Source organism: Mauremys mutica, chromosome 4 (assembly GCF_020497125.1).
Source record: "Mauremys mutica isolate MM-2020 ecotype Southern chromosome 4, ASM2049712v1, whole genome shotgun sequence".
NCBI lineage: Eukaryota > Metazoa > Chordata > Testudines > Geoemydidae > Mauremys > Mauremys mutica.
Window position 1 is genome coordinate 149,031,139 of NC_059075.1, and position 12,498 is coordinate 149,043,636.

A 12,498-nucleotide genomic window follows, 5' to 3' on the forward strand; every position below is an offset into this window, starting at 1 on the left:
ATTCTGTGTTGTAACTGAAATCAATATATTTAAAACTGTAGAAAACATCCAAAATATTTAAATAAGTGGTATTCTATTATTGTTTAACAGTGTGATTAATCACAATTAATTTTTTTAATTGCTTGACAGCCCTAATAGAAATAAAATGCATGCATCTTGTCACCCCCAAGGGAGTTTCCTGGACACTTTAATTTAAACACACTGGCTTAGAAAAAACCAAGAAAATAAGTTTATTAACTACAAAGAGAGAGATTTTAAAGAATACAAGTAATAAGGCATAAAAGTCAGAAATGGTTATGAGAATAATAAAGATAAAAATGCTACTAGTGCTTAATTTAATAAATTGGGTTAAACTCAACGCAAACTTTTTTCACCGCATGCTGTCAGCAGAATTACTGACCAAACTTCTTAGGTCAGGACCCCTTTTCCAGTTCAATGGCTGCTCCCTTTGTCCTTTCTGGTGCAGTGAATCAATGGGCAGGGGGTAAGGGGTATCTTGGGGTGCTTTTCCCTCCTTTTTATAGTGTCAGTCCTCCTGTTGAGAAACATTTCCAGCAGAGATTCAGGAGACAAAGAGTCTATGGAGAAGGATGTTCCCTGCTTTTTTTCCCTCACCTGTTTGAGGTTTTTATGTCTACCCTTCCTGCTTGATGACTCTCTTTACCACTGAAATGCAAATTAAACAGAGCACCCATTCCTTTGTTTGAGACAGGCCTATCTGACAACTTCTGCTGTAGTTTGGAACATGTATTAATAACATTCTATAATGAAATCTTGTAACTTCACATACAGTGTTGCCACACACATTTTATTAGGAGAATATTGACCTGCAAATTATGAGTTTTCAGATGATACATCGCAAGGCATCCTTTGTAGAAAGATTATTACAATAGTGTGTAGAGCAGTGGTCTCCAAAGTGGCGGTGCGTGCACCCCAGCGGGCGCGCAATAGGATCGTTGGGGGTGCGCGGCAGGAGGAGCGTCTTTATTTTTTCCTTTGGCAGTTCAGGCGGGAGTCCGAGGTAGTTGTTGTTTTTTTTGCTTCGGCAAAAATGGTAGAGCCGGCGTGGCAAGGGGGTGTGTGCCCGGTCTTCGGCGGTAATTCGGCGGTGGGGGGCCCCCACCGCGGGTCTTCGGGGCACTTCGCCGGCGGGTCCCGGAACGGAAGGGCCCCCCGCCACCGAATTACCACTGAAGACCAAGCTGAACTTCGGCGGCGGGTCCCGCTTCGGCGGTAATTCGCCAGTGGGGGGTCCTTCCGCCCCGGAGCGGAAGGACCCCCCGCCGGCGAAGACCGGGAGCGGCAGAAGCTCCTGGGCCCGGCCCCACAAGAGTTTTCCGGGCCCCCCGGAGCGAGTGAAGGACCCCGCTCCAGGGGCCCCGAAAAACTCTCGTGGGGGCCCCTGTGGGGCCCGGGGCAAATTGCCCCTCTTGCCCCCCCCCCGGGCGGCCCTGTTTCTTTCTAACCAAAATATTTAACTCAGCATAGCCCCTAGCATGGGCATAGATATACTGGTGCCCTACACTTATTCCCCTTCCAATACAGAAATAACTATGCTGGTATAATCACAATTACATGATTTTACTGTATCCTCACTAGGAGAGTGGTAGGTTTAATGTGGTCATCTTTTTTTTTTTTAAATGACACATGCTGAAAAGAGAAAACTTTGGCAGAGAGTTAAGCTGAGGTGAGGGAAAAAGAGGAGTGCGATAGTTATATATAATGTTACCTCAGTATTCCTCTAGCCCCTCACCCCAAATGTGTTTCTGTCTATCTTTTGTGCCCTTCAGAACTCCAATGTGCCACCACTTCCTTTGCCATCTTTGCCAATGGAAATGATACTAACTCTTTCTCTCAGGGAGGTTGTGAGGGGAGCGAACACTACAGCGATTGGGTACTATAGGTATCTCAGCAAGCGACGCTATAGCATTCTGGTGTGTGTAGCTTTATTCCTTCTTCTAGAACTAATACATTATTATTTTTTAATAGAAAGATTCCTGTCACAACAGAGAATGGCTGCAAATGGTCCATGACTGTCATGGGTCTGTGGAGCGCTCCTCGATGTCTCAGGCCAGGGCCATCAATGGCAACGGGATTTTTATCATCTCCACGCCTCAGAAATTCAAGGTAAAAGTTCAGCAGCATTTAATACAAGGGCCCACATTTTCAAAGTGACTTTGGCTGCCAAAATTGAGCTGCCTGAAAGAGGCCTACTTTTCAAGGGTGGGGGCTGCGGTATATTAAAAGCTCTGTTAAAGTGGGAGTCTGTCACTTTAAAAGTGAAGTTTTTCCTGATCCTGCTTGCAGGCTCTAGGGCAACATGTAATCAGAGTCAGTCTGGAAAGAGCCAGCCTGGAGCAAGGTGGAGTGAGTTGTGCCTCTCTGCCTTAGGGAGCAGCCTGTTCTCTGTCTCTGTTGGGATCCTTGCGTGTTATTGTTATGAATTCTAAGAAATAAAGTAGTGTCATGATGCAAACTTCCAGCAAGAGTATTTTATATATTTATTTAACTTCTCTGTGTGTGCCATGTACATAATAGGAGCTCAGCACTGTCTGAAAATCGCCTCTTTTAAAAGGAGCCACACTGGACCCCCAAAATCACTAGTCACTGAGTCTATGGACTTAAGATCATCCCTTTTCCCCATTCAGGCCTGGTTTGTACTAGAAGCTCGAGACCCAAGAGTTGGAATCTGGCCATGATTTTCAGAAGCGACCAACAATTTTGAATATCCAGTTGGAAGCACCATAACAATGGGTGCTCAGATAAGTCTGAAAATCAGGCTCCTTTAAAATGTTTCAAGTTGGTCCCAAAAAAATCAAAGCACCCCAAATAATTCATTTTGCTTCTGTATATCTTTGGTCCTCTGTGCATAATACCTTAAAAGATCTAGAACGAATCTTCCACTTTTACTGTCTTGCACAGGTGAAATGAAATGAGTAGATTTGTAAGATTAAAACCTTTGCAGAATAACAGATTCTGAAATGCTTTGTATTGGCCTTGATGGGCGCACATGTTGGTCCCACAGAATAAAGACACAGCAGCATTTATCTTTCTTAACTCTGTTTTCCCTCCAGCCTTCTCTCGATAACTGCGTTTCACTGCAACTGCCAGGGGATGTCGCGGAAAAGGCTGCTCAAGGAGACCAGACAGACAAGACGGACTCTAGAACATACAGCCTGGCTCAGCTCACTGAGCTGCAGAACAAGCTCATGCTGATAGCCACAAAGGCTGAGCAGGGCAGAGAAGAGGTGAACAGGTTCCTGGAGGTAAATGCCGATCTCTGCATTAACGAGGAAATGTGACTTTTTGTACTCCTTTATAATTGTGCAGATCCAGACTAACACGGCTACCCCTCTGATACTTTATAATTGTGCTTCCTTTGGATGGGAAGCTCCATTTCTCCGGCAACATGCCTTCCTGTTCCAGAACTGATGTTTTGGAGGAGACTGTCTCATGCCTTTAGTTCAGTGTTAGGAGGCCAAGGTAGGAACTGGAATTTTCCACGGGAAATTCTGATATTTTGACATTTGTTTTCATTCCAAATAGAAACAAAAACAATAACAAAAAAGGAAATATCAGATTAAATTACATTTTTGAAAACTCAAACTCAGAATTGCCATAGACCAGGTGCAGCTCTGAGGTTGCACGCAGGAAACTTGGGGGGAGGGCTGGGTGGGAAGTAATTTTCCCATCCTTAGAGAATTTTTAAAATGTTGAAAAATTTTCCCTACAGGAATTGGGACAAAAAGTCCAAATGTCAAAATTTTTCACTAACTGAAAATCCAAAGCATTTTTAAGTTCAGTCTTGGAATTGTCAAAACAATTTGTTCTGATTTTTCATTTTCATTTTTTTAGTGTAAATTAAGTTAAATTTCAAAATAAAAAGTCTTTTTGAAGTAAAAAATTGGAACTTTTTGTTTCAAAAATATAAAAATGGGATGTTTCAGTAATTTTGAACATTTTTTCTCTACATTTTTTGAGTTGGGAAATTTGTCACAACCATCTCTGTTTTGTGAACAGTTTTGATTTTGACAAATTGGCATTTTTAGTGAAAAAATGTTTTATCAAAAAATTTCTTACCTGCTTTCTTGAAAGGTCTCAGCACTTACTTCTAGGTCCAGGGCAGCTGAACTGCAGAGCCCAATGTGATGAGATCCCCAGGGTGCAGCCTGGGGCTGTGGGACAACTGAATCCCCTTAACTCTACAGCCTGGGCTGTCTCTTACAATGCTTTGCTGGGACCAGCAGCAAACCCCTCCAGGTGCTGTTATTACTCAGCACAACTGCGTATGGAGCCCCACACCCAGCTAGATGGCATGAATGCTCCCAGAGCCACTCATGAATCACACACAGAAAGGCACCAGCTGAATCTCCCCAGCTCCCAGCCTTGCACCTCAGGAATATACCATTGAGACGATCAGTGCATTTACCAAACCAAATGTCTTTATCAACTATCTGGATGTAGGAATAGAGAGCGTGTTGATCAAATTTGCAGATGACACAAAGCAGAGGGGATTACCAGTACTTTGGAGGATAGATTCAGAGGGATCTTGATAAATTGGAAAACTGGGCTATAGACAACCAAATGAAATTCAACAAAGACAAACATAAGGAGCTACACTTAGGATAGAAAAAACAAATGCACAGATACAGAATGGGGGATAACTGGCTTGGCAGCAGCACTGCTAACAATCTGGGAGTTGTGGTGGATCGCAACCTAAACATGAATCAGCAATGTGAAGCTATTGCAAAAAAAGCAAATGAAATTTTGGGTTGCATTAACAGAGGTGTAGCATGCAAGTCACAGGAGGTGATAGTACTGCTCTATTTGGCGCTGGTTAGGCCTCAGCTGGAGTTCTGTGTCCAGTTTTGGTCACCAATGTATAGAAAGGACATGGAGAAATTGGAAAGGATCCGGAGGTGAGTGACAAAGATGATCACAGGGATGGAATGCAAGTCACATGAGCAAAGGCTGAAGGAACTGGGTATTTTTAGTTTGGAAAAGAGGAGATTAAGGGAGGTTATGATAGTGCTCTTCAAATACTTAGAAGGGTGAAATAAAAAAGATGGAAAAAGTTGTTTTCTCTTGCCACAGAGGGCAGGACAAGAGGAAAAGGGTTCAAGCTACAGCATAGTGGATTTAGATTAAATCTCAGGAAAAGCTTCCTAGCTGTAAGAGCAGTAGGAAAATGGAACAGATGTGCCTAGGGAGCTTGTGGAAGTGCCTTCACTAGAGGTTTTCAAAAGGAGGTTGGAGCCAGCTGCCTGGGGTGGCTTAGACACAACAAACCCTGCATCTTGACAGGGGGTTAGAGTAGATGACCCTTGTGATCCCTTCTATCCCCATGGTTCTATGATTCTAGGCAAAAGGAAATTCTTAACAACAGATCCTTTCACCTTAAAGAGCAGTGTGAGAATTACGGATCTGTGGAAACAACTAAAGTTCTGAAATGCCTCCACTCCCTTGTAGCGGAGGCTTTTGCGAGCTGGAGGCTTGTCAGCATGATAGACTAGCATGTTCTCTTCTGACTTCTCCCCTCTGCAGTTCATGCTGCTTATACTTGGCAATGTTCAGCCTTTTGCCCAGAGAAGCTCTCTAACTACTGCCTGACTGTAAAGACCATGGAGGTCCGTGGCTGCTCTCACTATTTTCCCCACCTCTTTCTGTCAGGGGCATATTTTTCCCATTGATGGTGATTGCTATTAAGAGTTCTTAGGTCTAGTTCAGTATTATCCCTCTGTCTTCTCCTTGGTCAGACACCATACGACGTCCTTCCAAGAGATGTTTAGTTGGTCTGTCTCCTGTCATCCTAACTACATGCCCAGCCCACTGATCTATTTCCCAGCCATCTGATTTCTTGCAGGGCTGTCATGTGTATTTGCCATATTTTGGAGCGCTCCTGGCCTATATAAGCTCAAAACATTCCATGTTCCTAGCATCCAGTCCTCCTTCCATCACTGAGGTCATTTATCCATATCATCATCAGTTGTTTCAGAGGGGTAGCCTTGTTAGTCTGTTTCAGCAAAAGCAACGAGGAGTCCTGTGGCACCTTAAGGCTAACAAATTTATCTGGGCATGAGCTTTCATGGGCTGGAACCCACTTCGTCAGATGCATGAAGTGGAAACTTCAGTTTGGCAGGTGTAATTATACACATGTAAAATGGGTGTGTCACATTACTATGCAGAGGACCAGTGCTAACGAGGTCAATTCAGTCAGGGTGGATTTGGCCCACTCCTAACAGTTGATTTGAAGGCGTGAATACCAAAAAAGGGAAAACTACTTTTTGTAGTGAGCCAGAGTAAAGTGATTTTCCCTCTTTTCATAGTCACAGCTGCTCATCAACTGTTAGGAGTGGGCCACATCCAGCAGCCCACGAAAGCTTATGCCCAAATGAATTTATTAGTCTTTAAGGTGCCGCAGGACTCCTCGTTATCATCGTTTGTGTTTTTCCCAGGTTTATTTGAGAAATCCTTAACAGATGTACTTTATATGGGATAAGATTGTTCGCCTTATTCCAGCCCCCAACATGGACAACCAATGGATTGCTCCTTGGCCTGGCACCTATCCTATCCAGTGTGGGAGACTGTTGGTAGCAAAGCTACTGCTGGCTCAGCTCTCAGGCTCATGAGCACTCAAGCCCCTTCACCACGTCAATCCCCCTCCACCACGTCAGTCTGTAGGAAGGGGCAGAGAAACCTCCTGTTTTTAAATAAAATCCCAGCCTGAGAAATTCTTCCCTCAACCATGTATTCGTATTGCCAAGCCTCATCCTTCACCCATGCAGGGCTCATCTGTTCACTGGGGATGGGCCAGGGTGGCACGCTCCCTGACAGGTCCCCAGTACCCCCTCCTAGGTAGGGCACATGTCTTGGCATTGCCTCATGCATGGCATAGTTTGATACAGGCAAACAAAAAGCATGGGATAACTTGGTACGGACCTGCCTCCTCCTGTCACACCAGCCATCCCAACTTTTCTTCTTTTAATCCTGCGCACTCTTGTCCTCAGTTATACATTGTGGCAATGAATGAAAAATGGCGGCATTTAAGCACCTTAAGAAAGGGAGAGAAATTTTTATTCAGTTCCATTGACGTCAGTGTTGGGTTTGATCAACAAAGCACTAAGGCTCTGCTTGTCAGAAGGGCTCACAAGCGCTACGTGAATGACTGATTTTTTTTTTTTAATTTTCAGCCCACCAAAAAGTTGAAGAAAAATTCATTTTGGGTAGAACCAAATATTTTGATTCACCCAAAATTAAACATTTCATTTTATTTTTGAGCTTTCAAATGTTTTCTGAGTTTTTAAAATAAAGTTGAATTTCAAAACAAAAAGTTGTTTTGAATCGAAAAATAGAAAAGTTTCATTTAGAAAATATCTAAACGGAATGTTTCAAATTTTTTGGAATTCACTTTTAGGGTATTTTTTGTCAGGGGATTGACCAAAACAATTTGACATGAATTCATGGAAGGTTTTAGTTGACCCCCAAATGCTTTTTTTGGTGAAAAAGCTTCAGCCAGAATGTTTCTTTTCCCACCTCTAGTTGTCACTAACTCAGTTATGTAGTCCATGCTCAGCGCCTACCAAAATTAGGCCCTAAAAGGTTGGGTCTTGGCTACCTTAGAAGTATAGTACCGCTGTGTTGAGATCAGCAGAGATTCTTGAGTGGAGCTGGTGGGGAAAATAATTTTTTCCCTATGGAAAATTTGAACAAAAATGGGAGGGGATTGTTTTCATTGAAAATTGCTAGAGAAAAGTTTGACTTTTTGGTGAAAAATCAAAAATAAAAAATTGTCTGCTGAAAAACCCAAATATTTTAATTCTGAAATAATATATAGCACTTTTAATCAGTAGATCTTAAAGAATTAACAGTTTTTAATGTATTTATTCTCTCAACTCTCCTGTGAGGCAGTGCAGTTATCTCAGTGATTCAGAGGGGGAACTGAGAGGCTGAATGACGTGCCAAGGTCACACTGAAAGTTTGAGGTACACCAGGGAATTGAACCTGGGTTTTTTAAGTCTTAGGCTAGTGCCCAAACCACTGAATTATCCTTCCTCTCAAAATACAAGGTTGCTGCCTCACGGGAGTTGTAGTTTGGATGCCTCGTGTTTCCAGTCTCCTCTACAGGCTGGGCACCCTTGTTGGACTACATCTCCCATGATGCACCATGGTCTCCACCCATGACAAGGAGAAATGGTTGCATCATGGAAGATGGCTACCTGGTGAGGAGCCTAGCCCAAAGAGGAGAATGGGGACATGATAGAACAACTGAACTACGACTCCCATGAGGCACTATAGCAGGATATCCAAATAGAAATAATGTGATTTCCAGATGTTTAGTTTTTTGATGAAAAATCCAAATATTCCACAGAAAGCAGGTCCTTTTCATGTTAGCATTCTGGTTACCTGATGTAAAAAGAGAGAGACTGGGTGTCCCAAGACGAATCCCCACTTAATCAAATGATTCAGATTATCCAGGTTAAGTTGTAAAGATCCTTAAAAGAAAGTATAACATTCATAGTGCCCTAATGATCTTGAAAACAAGCTGTATTCTATAAATTCCACTTTCCCATTGTGTATTCGACACATTACAGATCCTGGAAAAAATTGAAATGGTTGGGAAGCTCTACTTGCAACTTCTCAGCGTTGGCAACATCCTTTTCATAGACTGGAAAGCTGAAGTTTATTGTGACCCCAAACGCAAAGTAACAATCTACGCTGAGTTTGGAATAGCCGGAATCCTTGTTCTGAGCAACAAACCCATCCTGAAAGAATTAGACGGCATTTGCAAAGTCATGGAGCATTGTCTTGTAGAGTGGAAGAAATATCTGGAGACTCAAAGGAACACCTATTGCCATCTAAACATGTTCACTGCACGCCAACTCTTCTACTTGTGTAGCAAGTTAGCCCAACTGCATGAAGGACAAACAGACCCACAGGTTCTCAATATGCTTTCTGTTTTCAAGCATGATGTTAAAGAAGAGGATATCAGAGAAGCATTAAAGAGAGCACTTGAAACTCCTGCAGAATCTGTTGATATATCAGAGAAAGATGATCAGTCTGTGTCCTGGAGTGACTACATCGTTAAATTTCCTCAGCTCATCCAAGGTCTGGTTGAGTCTGGGTATGATGAATCAGTGGGTAAGGCAGCTCTCCAGAGTTATCTGCCAAACTCAGCCATCACAGAGCAAATGCTCATGGAATTTGCCTTAGACTACGCTGATGATGAGGAAAAGATTGAAGAGCTGAGCAAATTATACGATGAGCAGAGAGAAGCCTTTCTGCAGAAGTCGATGAAGTTTAAAAACAGGAATAGAGACGTGGATCCATCCACCTTCCAAACCCTTGCAAAAGATGAAGTGGCCACTTCCTTTGAGAGTTTGCCATCTATCCAAGACAAGGTGAATTTGCTCTGGAACGCTTACTGCAGCAAGCTCACTGGCCTGGTGTCAGATAAGTACATCAGCCTGGATGTTTTCGGTGAAATGCTGAAATACCTGACGTCTCCTGAAACCGCTGTCATTGAGAGGAATTTACCAGTGGGTTTGGAAGCAGGAAAGCCTTGCCTTGTCACATGTAAAGAAGAGCAGATGTTACCCTCCATGCTGTCAGTCTATACGCACTCCGAGAGGGCACCTCTTCCAACGTATGATGAGGTGCTGGTCTGTACTCCTGAGACAGAGGAAGAAGAAATTGAGCTGATTGTGAGGAGAGCTCTTTCTCCAGACCCCAGACACAAAAAGATCTATTGCTTGCTTGGTGCAGAAAAATTAGTTTACAAAGTCTCCAAGAACCTGGAGTCCCTCTTCTTCCACTTTGCACAATCTTGCAGCAATGCCGATTACAGGTTTCTTATCTTCTGTGATGCCAAAGCTCACAATTCTTATGTTATGACGGCCTTCGACACATACAAAGTCTCCTTTTCCTGTGATACGGGAGTAGAAATTCAGAAATACCTGAAGACACATCTGAGAGTGCCCAGTGGGGTGGCACCTGTTACTCAGGTCTTTGAAGAGCCTTTTCAACAGAACGTGAAGTTTGTATTTTCAGAGCGAGCTGGCATGGGTAGGTTTTAGTAGAGATTTAATCTAGATTATTATTGTCCTGATAAATATGAATTGAATATAGATTAATGGCTAGATTCTGCTTAGCCCTTATGCACTGGGAGATAGAGGAGAATCAGTCTTCTCTGTCCCAGCTCCTCTCATGGTTCCCCAGAGAACATAGGGAACCGGTAGATCCATGGTCTAGCTAGAGGTGTAGCTATGGGCACAACTTCCCTGTGAGGCTCTTGCGTATCTTTTGACACTGTTAATCAAATAGGCTGTTGGGTCCAGACTTGGCTCTGGGCCTGCAGGGGGTGGCTAAGGAGCCAGCTGAAGAGCATCTACATCGGAGTGGAGCAGAAAATCTGCCCTTAGTTTTAGCTTCGTTTATGATCTGGATTAAAAGGGTGGGGATTCAGAACCTGAACTGGTACCACAGTCACTGGGCCTTTACCATTTAGAAAGCTCATGTTACAGCAAGTTGTACCATCCCTGCCCTGTGGAGCGAAGGTGAGATTTCTCTAGTGCAGAAACGTCTTTTAGCTCCCCAGCTGAAGAAAAATTATATAAAAAAAGACCAGATCTTCAGCCTGTGTACATGAGTGTAGCTCCACTCACTCCAGTGGCGCTACACCCATTCACACCAGCTGGGGATCTGCACCATGGACTCCAGCTGACTTGTGTCCATTTATACTAGCTGGGGATCTGGCCCATTGCCGCCAATGGAGCTATGGCTGATTTACACCAGCTGGGGATCTCGCCTTCTCTGATTCAGGTGAAGCAATGGAAACATAAAGGCAGAATATGAGGAGGCAGAGCACTGTAGAAATTGAATCTTGACCTTCTCTCTCATTTCAGGGAAGTCTTTGTTTGTAGCAAATACCACCAGAAAAGCCAAAACCCCATCAGAGAATGCCGGGCTGAGCCACAAAACCATTAGGCTGACAGAGTCGGAAATAGATTTTGGATTTCTCCTGGAGGAGCTTCGCTCACTGGAACAGAAACCAACTGAGGCTGGGCCCCGGATCTTCCATATTGACATATCCCCTGTGGTAAGTATCTCTGTACTGAGCGCAATCTCCATGCCATGATATTCAGTGAAGATGGATTCTCTCATTCAAAGTGTGAATGTGTCTTTCAGTGTCAGATAAGTAAACTCCTTCCACGGGTAGTTATGGAAAGCAGTTAGTACCATCCAATTTCTGTAACAAAGGGTTAAACTGTGAACAGGGGTGTCACAAAAATGTTGTTGTCTTTCCAGAAGTTCCACTGCACACCAGACTCTACCCACCCACTTGTGATGCCAGAAGAAGATGATGCTCACAGTAGATTTTAACTCTGCATCACTGTGCAGTGTCACAATGCCCACAAGTCTCTTTGTATTTCCATTGTCTCTGTCACTGGCACAGCGACAGCCCAGCATTTACTGTCACATCAGCAGGGAGATCACACAATGGGTCAATCCTTGGCTGGTGTAAATCGGTCTAGCTTGCTTGAAGTCAATGGCACTATGCCTGTTTTACACCAGCTGAGGTTCTACCTGGGGTGTACTTTCATGGAGCATCTCTTCTCATTGATTTCTTGGGTCTTCAATAACTTAGAAAGTTTAGTAACAATGGGAAGCAATGAACAGTTGACATTTTGATGAAGCAAAACTGACCAGCTCTGCATCTTCCCTGACAGGTCTCGAAGGGTCTTTACAAGTTACTGATTGAGCTGTGCATTCTGAGACACATCCAAAGCCCTGATGGCATGGTCTGGAAGTGCAGAAAGTCCCATCTTTATTTGATTGAATACCTGGTGAGAGGAAAAGGCATAAGCAGCACAAGAAAACAAGAGGTATTCTACAAGTGATACTGAATGGCAGGTTTTCTCTGGAACCTAGCAACGTGCATGTGATAGCAGCATGTTAAAATTCAAAGTGAGAAGACCTTGATGGAACTACAAATCTTTGGCCTGTATTGTACTGTCCAAAAATAGAGAAAAATGAGTGAGCTGTATAAAATCATTGCTGTTGGAGGAGACACATATTCTCAGTACTAGAGCTGTTTGGAAAATGGAATTTCCATCCTGTGGAAAAATCTGCTATTTCAACTTTTTATCCTAACTTTGGAAAGTTCTGAAAAGTTTTGATTCAGAAATATCAAAATGAAAAACGGCAACATTTTTGACTGAAAGAAAAGGTTCAGACATGTCAAAAGGAATTTTTTTCATTTTAACATTACCAAATCAAAACCATTTTTTGACATGTGATTCAAAACAAAAATGTTGTTTGTTTTTTTTATGGAAATTTGAAAAATGTAATCAAAATCGACACTTTCCTGCAGAAAATTTCAGTGAAACCACATTTTCTGTCAGGAAATTTTTTCAGTCAAAAAATTTGGCCAACTCTAGTCAGTATCCAGAGGAGCATTAGGCTGTCCACATTGTATATGTATAGGTTACAGTTAAGCAG